Below are 13,416 nucleotides of genomic sequence, written 5' to 3'. Positions count from 1 at the left end.
GGTCTTCAGTCCGGGACTCGCTGCAAGGGTCCTCGTTCCTCGGAGGCCACCTAAGCGGGTATTGACTATGGTGGAGTGGGGTCCACGTCCCGCACCCGAGCTGCCGCCGTAGGAAGGCCCACCCGGACCCTCCCCTTCTGTGTCAGGTTTTGCGGCCGGAGTCCGCACCTTTGGGGGGGGGGGGGGGGGGGGTACTGTCACGCCCTGGCCTTAGTTATCTTTGTTTTCTTTATTATTTTAGTTAGGTCAGGGTGTGACATGGGGGATGTTTGTGTGTTTTTGTCTCGTCGAGGGTGTTTGTATTGTCTAGGGGGTGTTTGTAGAGTTCATGGGGTTGTGTTCATTGTAGGTGTTTATGTAAGTCTATGGTTGCCTAGATTGGTTCTCAATTAGAGACAGCTGTCTATCGTTGTCTCTGATTGGGAGCCATATTTAGGCAGCCATAGTCATTAGGTAGGTTGTGGGTGATTGTCTATGTCTATGTTGCCAGTGTCTGCACTTATTTGTTTTGTATAGCTTCACGTTCGTCAGTTTGTTGTTTTGATTTAGTTTGTATAGTGTTCGTTTCGTTTGTCTTCTTCTAATAAAGAGAAGAATGTATTTATATCACGCTGCGCCTTGGTTCTCTCTTTCAAGTAACGACGAACGTGACACAGCCCTTCAAGGGTGGCCGATGCAATGGCTTGAATCCATTGTGCCACGGAGTTGTATGCAGATACTGTTCATGGTGCCTGCGTACAGTATATCTCCTCCAGTGAACACCTTGGCTTCTTAAACGATCATGGTGACTCTACAAAGCAAGTGAAGACTAAAATATATGATAAAATGTGATCAATTTGATATTTAATTGAGACCGATGACCAATCATTTTGCTTAGCTATTGTGTCAGATGAGGCCACAGGATGATCCAAAGGGATTGTTACCTTACCTACAACAACAGCACTGGAGCATTGTTAATGTGGAAGGCAACCGGTCTGCCTAGGGAGACAATTACAGCAGGGTTGTTCAAATCTTACACTACAAGGGCCAGACTGCTACTGGTTTTCTGTTATATCTGATGATTGATTGCACCCACCTGGTGTCACAGTTCTAAGTCAGTTCCTGATAGGAGGGGAAGAATGAAAAACAAAAAAGCAGTGGCTTCGAGGCCCAGATTTGAACTTAAGGGTGTTAAAATACAAATTCATATATTTTTAAAGCTATATGGATGGCACTCAGAGCCACAAATAGTAAGTACAAGTATGAAAATTATAGTCAACACTTATTGCAATGTGTTATATTCAACAGCAGAGTCAAATGAGTTAGGCCATGGGATCCATCCATTACATGACAAGTAAGGTATCCTGGCAGGTATCCTAGTGGTTAGAGCGTTGGGCCAGTAAATGAAAGGTTTCTAGATCGAATCCCCGAGCAGACAAGGTACAAATCTGTCGTTCTTCCCCTGAACAAGGCAGTTAACCCACTGTTTCTAGGTAAATAAGAATTTGTTCTTAACTGACTTGCCTAGTTAAATAAAGGTTGAATATAATCATATAAGATGTCAGCTTTCTTACCCAAATAAGATGCAGTAACTCAGTGATGAGAAATCAGAGTTCCACTGTACTCAGAACCTAGATATCATGGCTCTTTTATATGGTTTGTTGGCCTGTAGGGAATGGGTGGTGTGAAAAAACAAAAATCATGAACTTTCAATGTGGACAATTCTGTAATATTTGGTTGAGACGTTGCTCAATGAGATTACAACCTACTGATTGCACAAAATATTATGAACACCTGCGGTGGCCTCCCTAATCAACCCTGACACTAATGGTCGACTATCTAAGGCGTGAACGGGGAAGGGCACAGCCACGAGAACAATGGGTATCCCTAAACTAAGGGCGAACGATCTATCTATAAAATTACCAACCGCGCCTGAATCGACGAGCGCCTTATGCTGGGAATGCGGGGAAAACTCAGGAAAAGTGAATTATAAAAACATATGTGCAACAGAGGGCTCTGGGTGAGAATGGTGCCGGCTCACCTGGGGTGACGCCAGAGCGCCCTGCCTGCTGCCTCGATACCCAGAGGAACCAACCCGGCACCGACCGGCAGTGTGACCTCTGCGGCCACAGATGGTGCACGTGCTGGAACCCCCTACGGTCTCCCTGCGCACTGCCCCTCCCAGCTCCATGGGTATCGGAAAGGGGGTGAGGGGGATGGAACCAACAGACCCCGATCTGAACGTCCGCGGGTAGCCAGTAGGTTATCCAGCCGGAAACTTCAGTTTTACCTAATTTCTACCAGCATGTTAAATGTGCAACCAGAGGGAAATAAACTCTAGACCACCTTTACTCCACATACACAGAAGCTTACAAAGCTCTCCCTCACCCTCCATTTGGCAAATCTGAACATAATTATATCCTCCTGATTATGCTTACAAGCAAAAACTAAAGCACGAAGCACCAGTGATTTGGTCAATAAAAAAGTGGTCAGATGAAGCCGATGCTAAGCTAGAGTACTGTTTTGCTAGCACAGCCTGGAATTTGTTCCGAAATTCATCAGATGGCATTGAGGAGTACACCACATCAGTCACTGGCTTCATCAATAAGTGCATCGATGACATTGTCCCCCACAGTGACTGTACGTACATATCCCAACCAGAAGCCATGGATTACAGGAAACATCCGCACTGAGCTAACGGGTAGAGCTGCCGCTTTCAATGAGCGGGAGCTTATAAGAAATCCCACTATTGTCAGGCGGTGGGTGTAACTGGTGCATGAAGTCAGGCGCAGGAGAGCAGAGATGAGTGAACAATGCACTTTACTCAAGAAAATAGCACCAGTAACAGTACCAATGTGCGAACATTAATGGTTGCCACAAAACACGGGTGAAAACAGCACCCGGACAAAACCAACCGGAAACGTACCGACATGAACTAAAAACAATCACACACAAAGACATGGGGGAAACAGAGGGTTAAATACATGACCAGTAATTGGGAGATTAAAACCAGGTGTGTGGGAAAACGAGACAAAACAAATGGAAAATGGATTGGCGATGGCTAGAAGTCGTCGACCGCCGAACACCGCCCGAACAAGGAGAGGCATCGACTTTGGCAGAAGTTGTGACAACTATGCCCTGTGACGAAGCATCACAGGCACGCTCTCCGTAGCCGATGTGAGTAAGACCTTTAAACAGGTCAACATTCACAAGGCGGCAGGGCCAGATGGATTACCAGGACGCATTCTCCGAGCATGCGCTGACCAGCTGGCAAGTGTCTTCACTGACATCTTCAACCTGTCCCTGACTGAGTCTGTAATACCAACATGTTTCAAGCAGACCGCCGTAGTCCCTGTGCCCAAGAACACTAAGGTAACCTGCCTAAATGACTACCGATCCGTAGCACTAACGTCTGTAACCATGAAGTGCTTTGAAAGGCTGGTCATGGCTCACATCAACACCATTATCCCAGAAACCCTAGACACACTCCAATTTGTATACTGCCCCAATAGATGATGCAATCTCTATTGCACTCTACACTGCTCTTTCCCACCTGGACAAAAGGAACACCTATGTGAGAATGCTATTCATTGACTACAGCTCAGCGTTCAACACCATAGTGCTCTCAAAGCTCATCACTAAGCTAAGGACCCTGGGACTAAACACCTCCCTCTGCAACTGGATCCTGGACTTCCTTGCGGACCCCCCCCCCCCCCCCATGTAATGGGTGCGTGCTCAGTCCCCTCCTGTACTCCCTGTTCACTCATGACTGCATGGCCAGGCACGACTCCAACACCATAATTAAGTTTGCCGATGACACAACAGTGGTAGGCCTGCTCACCGACAACGATGAGACAGCCTATAGGGTGGATGTCGGTATCAGAGAAAGGCCCTAAAAAATGTCAAAGACTCCAGCCACCCTAGTCATAGACTGTTCTCTTTGCTACTGCACGGCAAGCGGTACCGGAGCGCGAAGTCTAGGTCTTTTACCCCCAAGCCATAAGAGTCCTGAACAGCTAATCAAATGGCCAACCGGACTATTTGCATTTCCCCCCCTTTTATGCTGCTACTACTCTGTTTATTATGTATGCATAGTCCCTTTACCTAATTGTACATAATTACCTCAATTACCTCGAATAACCGGTACCCCCTGTATATAGCCTCGCTATTGTTATTTTACTGCTGCTCTTTAATACTTTTTTTACTTAATACTTCTTTTTCTTAAAACTGCATTGTTGGTTAAGGTCTTGTAAGTAAGCATTTCACTGTAAGGTCCACACCACTCTTATTTGGCGCATGTGACTAGCCTTTCAAATGTGATTTGATAATATCTCCCACTTACAAGGGCTAATTTAACAACAGTGTTTAGTCTTGCAGATGGGAGACAGCGTTGCCCTGCTCTGTCTGATTTTTATATTCCTGCTCTGTCTGATTTTTATATTCCTGCTCTGTCTGATTTTTATATTCCTGCTCTGTCTGTCACGATCGTCGTTAGGTGAAAGAGAGGACCAAGGCGCAGCGTGATATAAATACATCTTCTTTTTAATAGAAGAAACGAACACGAACACTAATACAAACTAGACAAAACAACAAACGACCGTGAAGCTACAAAACGAAAGTGCAGACACAAGCAACTAACGTCAAGACATAGACAATTACCCACAACCTACCTAATGCCTATGGCTGCCTAAATATGGCTCTCAATCAGAGACAACGATAGACAGCTGTCTCTGAGAACCAATCCAGGCAACCATAGACTTACATAAACACCTACACTGAACACAACCCCATGAACTCTACAAAACCCCCTAGACAATACACACACCCTAGACTAGACAAAAAACACACAAACATCCCCCATGTCACACCCTGACCTAACTAAAATAATAAAGAAAACAAAGAGAACTAAGGCCAGGGCGTGACAGTACCCCCCCCCCCCCCCCACACACACAAAGGTGCGGACTCCGGCCGCAAAACCTGACACAGAAGGGGAGGGTCCAGGTGGGCCTTCTTACGGCGGCGGCTCAGGTGCGGGACGTGGACCCCACTCCACCATAGTCAATACACACTTTGGTGGCGCCTCTGGAGTGGCGACCCCTGCATCGAGTCCCGGACTGAAGACCATCCTAGAGGGCGCCACTGGACGAAGGGGCAGCTCCGGACTGAGGGGCAGCTCCGGACTGAGGTAGCGGCTCCGGACTGAGGTAGCGGCTCCGGACTGAGGTAGCGGCTCCGGACTGAGGTAGCGGCTCCGGACTGAGGTAGCGGCTCCAGACTGAGGTGGCGGCTCCGGACTGAGGGGCGGCTCCGGACTGGAGTGCGGCTCCGGACTGGAGGGCGGCTCCGGACTGGAGGGCGGCTCCGGACTGGCGGGCGGCTCATGACTGGCGGGCGGCTCTGGCAGCTCCTGACTGGCGGCTCTGGCAGCTCCTGGCTGACTGACGGCTCTGGCAGATCCTGGCTGACTGACGGCTCTGGCAGATCCTGGCTGACTGACGGCTCTGGCAGATCCTGGCTGACTGACGGCTCTGGCAGATCCTGGCTGACTGACGGCTCTTGCAGATCCTGGCTGACTGACGGCTCTTGCAGATCCTGGCTGACTGACGGCTTTGGCTGCTCCTGACTGGCGGGCGGCTCTGGCTGCTCCTGACTGGCGGGCGGCTCTGGCTGCTCCTGACTGGCGGGCGGCTCTGGCTGCTCCTGACTGGCGGGCGGCTCTGGCTGCTCCTGACTGGCGGGCGGCTCTGGCTGCTCCTGACTGGCGGGCGGCTCTGGCTGCGCCTGACTGGCGGGCGGCTCTGGCTGCTCCTGGCTGACTGACGGCTTTGGCTGCTCCTGACTGGCGGGCGGCTCTGGCTGCTCCTGACTGGCGGGCGGCTCTGGCTGCTCCTGACTGGCGGGCGGCTCTGGCTGCTCCTGACTGGCGGGCGGCTCTGGCTGCTCCTGACTGGCGGGCGGCTCTGGCTGCTCCTGACTGGCGGGCGGCTCTGAAGGCTCAGGACAGACGGGTGGCTCTGAAGGCTCAGGACAGACGGGCGGCTTTGAAGGCTCAGGACAGACGGGCGGCTTTGAAGGCTCAGGACAGACGGGCGGCTTTGAAGGCTCAGGACAGACGGGCGGCTTTGAAGGCTCAGGACAGACGGGCAGCTCAGACGGTGCTGGGCAGACGGGCAGCGCAGACGGCGCTGGGCAGACGGCAGACTCTGGCCGGCTGAGGCGCACAGTAGGCCTGGTGCGTGGTGCCGGAACTGGTGTACTGGGCTGGAGACACGCACCATAGGGCGAGTGCGTGGAGGAGGAACAGGGCTCTGGAGACGCACTGGAAGCCTGGTGCGTGGTGTTGGCACTGGTGGTACTGGGCTGGGGCGGGGAGGTGGCGCCGGATATACCGGACCGTGCAGGCGTACTGGCTCCCTTGAGCACCGAGCCTGCCCAACCTTTCCTGGTTGAATGCTCCCCGTAGCCCGGTTTCATGGCACCTGGCTCAATGCTCAATCTAGCCCGTCCGATACGTGGAGCTGGAATGTACCGCACCGGGCTAAGCACACGTACAGGAGACACCGTGCGCTTAACCGCATAACACGGTGTCTGCCCGTACTTTCGCTCTCCACGGTAAGCTCGGGGAGTTGGCTCAGGTCTCCTACCTGACTTCGCCACACTCCCTTGTAGCCCCCCCCAAGAAATTTTTGGGCTTGACTCTCGGGCGTCCTACCGCGTCGTAATGCTGCCTCCATTCGCCGGTATCCCTCCTCACACTGCTCCAGAGAATCCCAGGCGGGCTCCGGCATTCTCCCTGGGTCGATCGCCCACCTGTCGATCTCCTCCCACGTAGTGTAATCCAGACTCTGCTCCCATGTCCATTCCTCCTTGCGCTGCTCCTGCTGCCGCTGCCTGTTACCACGCTGCTTGGTCCTGGACAGGTGGGTAATTCTGTCACGATCGTCGTTAGGTGAAAGAGAGGACCAAGGCGCAGCGTGATATAAATACATCTTATTTTTAATAGAAGAAGAAACGAACACGAACACTAATACAAACTAGACAAAACAACAAACGACCGTGAAGCTACAAAACAAAAGTGCAGACACAAGCAACTAACGTCAAGACATAGACAATTACCCACAACCTCCCTAATGCCTATGGCTGCCTAAATATGGCTCTCAATCAGAGACAACGATAGACAGCTGTCTCTAATTGAGAACCAATCCAGGCAACCATAGACTTACATAAATACCTACACTGAACACAACCCCATGAACTCTACAAAACCCCCTAGACAATACACACACCCTAGACTAGACAAAAAACACACAAACATCCCCCATGTCACACCCTGACCTAACTAAAATAATAAAGAAAACAAAGATAACTAAGGCCAGGGCGTGACACTGTCTGATTTTTATATTCCCGCTCTGTCTGATTTTTATATTCCTGCTCTGTCTGATTTTTATATTCCTGCTCTATCTGATTTTTCTTTTTCTATGTGGCTTTGGGTTGGTAGCCTTTGAGTTTAACATTTGAAGTACTGAAGCCTATCTGTTTTAATTTGTTTGGTGTCGTTTTAGTTTGTGTTTTTACATGTTTGTTTTCTCCCCATTGAACTGTACATATTTGCAGGTATTGTATCTTGAAATTGTACTTGTCTAGGAGATCTGCTCTTCCTCCCGGGGAAGGACTGCCCGTTCCATGATCTCGCCATCACGGTTGACAACTCCATTGTGTCCTCCTCCCAGAGTGCTAAGAACCTTGGCGTGATCCTGGACAACACGCTGTCGTTCTCAACTAACATCAAGGCGGTGACCCGTTCCTGTAGGTTCATGCTCTACAACATTCGCAGAGTACGACCCTGCCTCACACAGGAAGCGGCGCAGGTCCTAATCCAGGCACTTGTCATCTCCCGTCTGGACTACTGCAACTCGCTGTTGGCTGGGCTCCCTGCCTGTTCCATTAAACCCCTACAACTCATCCAGAACGCCGCAGCCCGTCTGGTGTTCAACCTTCCCAAGTTCTCTCACGTCACCCCGCTCCTCCGCTCTCTCCACTGGCTTCCAGTTGAAGCTCGCATCCGCTACAAGACCATGGTGCTTGCCTACGGAGCTGTGAGGGGAACAGCACCTCCGTACCTTCAGGCTCTGATCAGGCCCTACACCCAAACAAGGGCACTGCGTTCATCCACCTCTGGCCTGCTCGCCTCCCTACCTCTGAGGAAGTACAGCTCCCGCTCAGCCCAGTCAAAACTGTTCGCTGCTCTGGCACCCCAATGGTGGAACAAACTCCCCCACGACGCCAGGTCAGCGGAGTCAATCACCACCTTCCGGAAACACCTGAAACACCACCTCTTTAAGGAATACCTAGGATAGGATAAAGTAATCCTTCTAACCCTCCCCCCCCCTCTTAAAAGAGTTAGATGCACTATTTTAAAGTGGTTGTTCCACTGGATATCATAAGGTGAATGCACCAACTTGTAAGTCGCTCTGGATAAGAGCGTCTGCTAAATGACTTAAATGTAAAATGTAAATGAGATGCAAGAAAAACAAATATGTTTTGAAATATATCATATTAACATGGGAAATTTGCTTTAAAACTGCAAAGATGTCTCTCCACGCCAAAATGGGTAGAATTGCAGGAAATTAGCTGTAACACTGCAGTTGTTTTCTCTCTGCCTCAAGATATGAGGGGGTACGCACAGATGTTTTGCCGGTAGGCGGGGGGCCCCAGAACCAAATCTTGCTTAGGGCCCCCAAAAGGCCCAGAGCCGGCTGTGTGTGTGTGTGTGTGTGTGTGTGTGTGTGTGTGTGTGTGTGTGTGTGTGTGTGTGTGTGTGTGTGTGTGTGTGTGTGTGTGTGTGTGTGTGTGTGTGTGTGTGTGTGTGTGTGTGTGTGTGTGTGTGTGTGTGTGTGTGTGTGTGTTGGGTTGGGTTGAAAGCAGAAATCGAAAATCTATGCCCTGAGTAAAAAAAAGGACAATGAGGTACTGGTCAAACAAGCAGTGTGTATGGACATGAAACCACTCCAAATGAAATAATCACAAAATACACTGTATATTTGTATATGTAGGCAAGCAAGTAGCAACCTGATTGATTATCACAACAGATCAAACCATTTTAATACAATTAAGTTCTTGATATCTTGTTGAAATTAATAGGAGCGTCTCACGCTCTGCAAAAGTTACGCGTCCGATGGAGCAGGCCAGTAAAACTAATATTTCTGCTTCCTTCTTGATGTTTAGTTAAGTGACCGACAAGTTATGGCAATTTTTGCAGGCAAGTGACTATAATCATCAGGGAACTAAAAAAATTGTTCTGACTTTAATGTAAATCCTTGTATATGGTTTGTAATCTTGTAGGGATCAGGTGTTTGACTAATGCAATGAAAAGTGTTCATTATCACACCTCTCTGGTTCAGTGGTATAAGGAAGATTTGTATTTCCTCATGGTGAATGGATGTTTTCTACAACCAAGACAGATCAGTTCAGGGGTTTCCTCTTACTATGCCAAGTTAGTAACTTCCTTGACAGACCTCTCTGGTTCAGTGGAATAAGGAAACGTTTTATGAGGAAAGCATTCTTTAAAAATAATCTAGGCCATAAATCATATACAGATACTGTATGTTAACATCATACATACCTGTTGTTCAACTAAATCACCTACACTGTTTAAATACATTCAAATATTTGTAGTGTTTTCAGTAGTTCAATTCAAATCTGGAACAACTATCACGCCCTGACCTTACGAGATCCTTTTTATGTCTCTATTTTGGTTTGGTCAGGGCGTGAGTTTGGGTGGGCATTCTATGTTTTGTTCTATGTTGTCCTTTTCTATGTGTTTGGCCTGGTATGGTTCCCAATCAGAGACAGCTGTCAATCGTTGTCTCTGATTGAGAACCATAGTTAGGTAACCTGTTCCCACCTGTGTTTGTGGGAAGTTGTTTTCTGTTTTGTGTGTGTTACCTGACAGAACTGTTTCGTTTTCGTTCTTCCTCATTGTTATTTTGTTTAGTCTTCAGTTTTGATTAAATTTTAACATGAACACTTACCACGCTGCGTTTTGGTCACCTTCTTCCCAGGACAATCGTTACAACTACCCAATAAATGTTTTTCAACACCTACGTTGACAGGATCACTATGAAAAAAGAGAGCATGGAGTTATTGGCCTAGTATAGATAAAAATGTGTAGATGTACAGTTTAAAGACTTAAGTTCTGTGACTCTTTTGAATGTTAAAAAATAACATGGTCTCTTACTAAATCACCAGGTAGTTTTGATGTAGTGAACTACATTTTCAAAGTAACAAGTTCAACTATTTGTCTTAAGTTAAGGGTAGCTTTTCTGTAGCTCAACTTATTCCAGTGTCAGGTATTTGGTAGCTAGGTAAACTATTTTTTCAGAGTAGCTTCCAACACTGCTGGAAAGCAGGTAGTCATAAAAGCATTTGAAATGAGTGGCCATCATATTCATCATCAAATCAAATGTTATTTGTCACATGCGCCGAATACAACAGGTATAGATAGACCTTACAGTTAAATGCTTAGTTACAAGCCCTAAACCAACAATTCTTTAAGAAGTTAATAAAAATAAATATCAGTCAAAAATAGAAAATAAAAGTAACAAATAATTAAACAGCAGCAGTAAAATAACAATAGCGAGGCTATATACAGGGTGTACCGGTACAGAGTCAATGTGCGGGGGCACAGGTTAGTCGAGGTAATTGAGGTAATATGTACATGTAAGTAGAGTTAAAGTGACTATGCATAGATAATAAACAGAGAGTAGCAGCAGGATAACAGAGGGGTCTGGGTAGCCCTGTTCAAATGCCTCCCTTTCTTCCCTCAGAAGAATTGGACATTTGGTCAAGCAAGAATATTACATTGGAGAATATTTGGAAGAGCAAGATTTGAAAGGGATGCTCAAAATACTAGAGTGAGTGATAAATTATTTGCTATTAAAATACAGGACATACTGAGTGGCGTAACAAAAACATATGGAATTGATCTAAGCTCATCATTTTCTTTGAGGGAGGTAGACAGCGCTCAACCAACATGAGACGAGGTGCAAGCAAAAATCACAAGACCTGAGAGAAATATATTAGCTTTTAATTGTAAGGGAGAGTTGGGTCTATTTTTCTCTTCCACTTTACTAAAATGTCTCATGGCCTCTCTGGAAGGTTTGTAGAAAACATAATAAGAAAGATAAGGTTAACTGGTGTTTTCAGGAAAATATAGGTAGGACAATGCGTGTGAAAATGTTTACCTAAAACATTTCAGACTCAAAGCCATGAACAATAAACAGTATAGTTTTTTGTTTAAAATTAAAAAGCTTTTATTGGGTTGGCTTGTCATAATTTTACAACATTTAAACACAAAATGTATACCGTATTTAAAGGGATTGCTTAAGATAAATGTACTGAAAACCTCATTGAATGAAAACTCCATGAGAAACTCTGTTGGCCAGCAAGCAGTTAAATGACATTTATTCCGAGTCTGCAAGCGAACCACGCCTGGAAAGCCCTTTACGCAACTGCACAATGTAAGTTTGAATACCAACTACTGAGAAGTGCTTTGGAAAGGTGCACATAAGAAAGGCATATTTTTCTAAGTGGGAATCGGGGGTATTGCGCACCACTAGATTGCATAAGCATATGTTCAGCTATTTTTGGTGGACATCCAATCAAATTTGGTGTGTAGATTCAGTCGTTTCTTGTAAAATGCTGGAGTGGGATTCACAGAGTATTGATGATCTATTCCAAGAAAAAAATCTGTTAATTTGAGTAATTCCGATTAGTTTTTTTAAAGTTTTTTTTATATGCAACTATTTGTCTTCTCAAAACAGCTTCCAATGTTTCCTGTAGAAAAGAGTGTGATTTGAATCATATTTCTGTTCAAATAGGTTTCAATAGAAGTGGATATAACATTGCAAAACTCGCTAACAGATAAGAGAAGCAAGTTAACAATCCCTTATTCTTTAAAATACAGTATCAGTCAAAAGTTGACACACCTACTCATTCAAGGGTCTTTCTTTATTTTTACTATTTTATACATTGTAGAATAAAAGTGAAGACATCAACACAAAATAACACATTTGGAATCATGTAGTAACCAAAAAAAGAGTTAAACAAATCAAAATACGTTATATTTGAGATTCTACAAAGTAGCTACCCTTTGCCTTGATGGCAGCTTTGCACACTCTTGGCATTCTCTCAACCAACTTCACCTGGAATGCTTTTCCAACAGTCTTGAAGGAGTTCCCACATATGCTGAGCACTTGCTGGCAACTTTTCCTTCACTCTGCGGTCCAACTCATCCCAAACCTTCTCAATTGGGTTGAGGTCGTGTGATTGTGGAGGCCAGGTCATCTTATGCAGCACTCCATTACTCTCCTTCTTGGTCAAATAGCCCTTACACAGCCTGGAGGTGTGTTGGGTGATTGACCTGTTCAAGAACAAATTATAGTCCCACTAAGCGCAAACCAGGCAGGATGGGGTATCGCTGCAGAATGCTGTGGTAGCCATGCTGGTTAAGTGTGCCTTGTATTCTAAATAAATCACAGACAGTGTCACCAGCAAAGGACCATCCCACCTCCTCCTGCATGCTTCACGGTGGGACCCACACATGCGGAGATCATCCGTTCACCTACTCTGCATCTCACAGAGACACAGCGGTTGGAACCAAAAATCTCACATTTGGACTCATCAGACCAAAGGACAGTTTTCCTCCGGTCTAATGTCCATTGCTCATGTTTCTTGGCCCAAGCAAGTCTCTTCTTATTATTGGTGTCCTTTTGTAGTGGTTTCTTTGCAACAATTCGACCATGAAGGCCTGATTCACGTAGTCTCCTCTGAACAGTTGATGTTGAGATTTGTCTGTTACTTGAACTCTGAAGCATTTATTTGGGCTGCAATCTGAGGTGCAGTTAACTCTAATCAACTTATCCTCTGCGGCAGAGGCAACTCTGGGACCTCCTTTCCTGTGGCGGTCCTCATGAGAGCCAGTTTCATCCTAATGGTTTTTGCGACTGCACTTGTAGAAACTTTCCAGATTTACTGACATTCATGTCTTAAAATAATGATGTACTGTCATTTCTCTTTGCTTATTTGAGCTGTTCTTGCCATAATATGGACTTGGTCTTTTACCAAATAGGGCTCTCTTCTGTATACCACCCCTAACTTGTTACCACATAACTGATTGGCTCAAAAACGTGTTAAGGAGGAAGGACATTCCACAAATTCACTTTTAACAAAGCACACTTGTTAATTGAAATGCATTCCAGGTGACTACCTCATGAAGCTGGTTGAGAGAATGCCAAGAGCGTGCAAAGCTGTCATCAAGGCAAATGGTGGCTACTTTGAAGAATCTGAAATATAAAATATATTTTGATTTGCTTAATACTTTTTTGGTTTCTACATGATTCCATATGGGTTTTTCATAGTTTTGATGTCTTCACTATT

Source organism: Salvelinus alpinus, chromosome 6 (genome assembly GCF_045679555.1).
Source record: "Salvelinus alpinus chromosome 6, SLU_Salpinus.1, whole genome shotgun sequence".
In the NCBI taxonomy this organism is placed as follows: Eukaryota; Metazoa; Chordata; class Actinopteri; order Salmoniformes; family Salmonidae; genus Salvelinus; species Salvelinus alpinus.
This window is presented reverse-complemented; position numbering follows the sequence as displayed.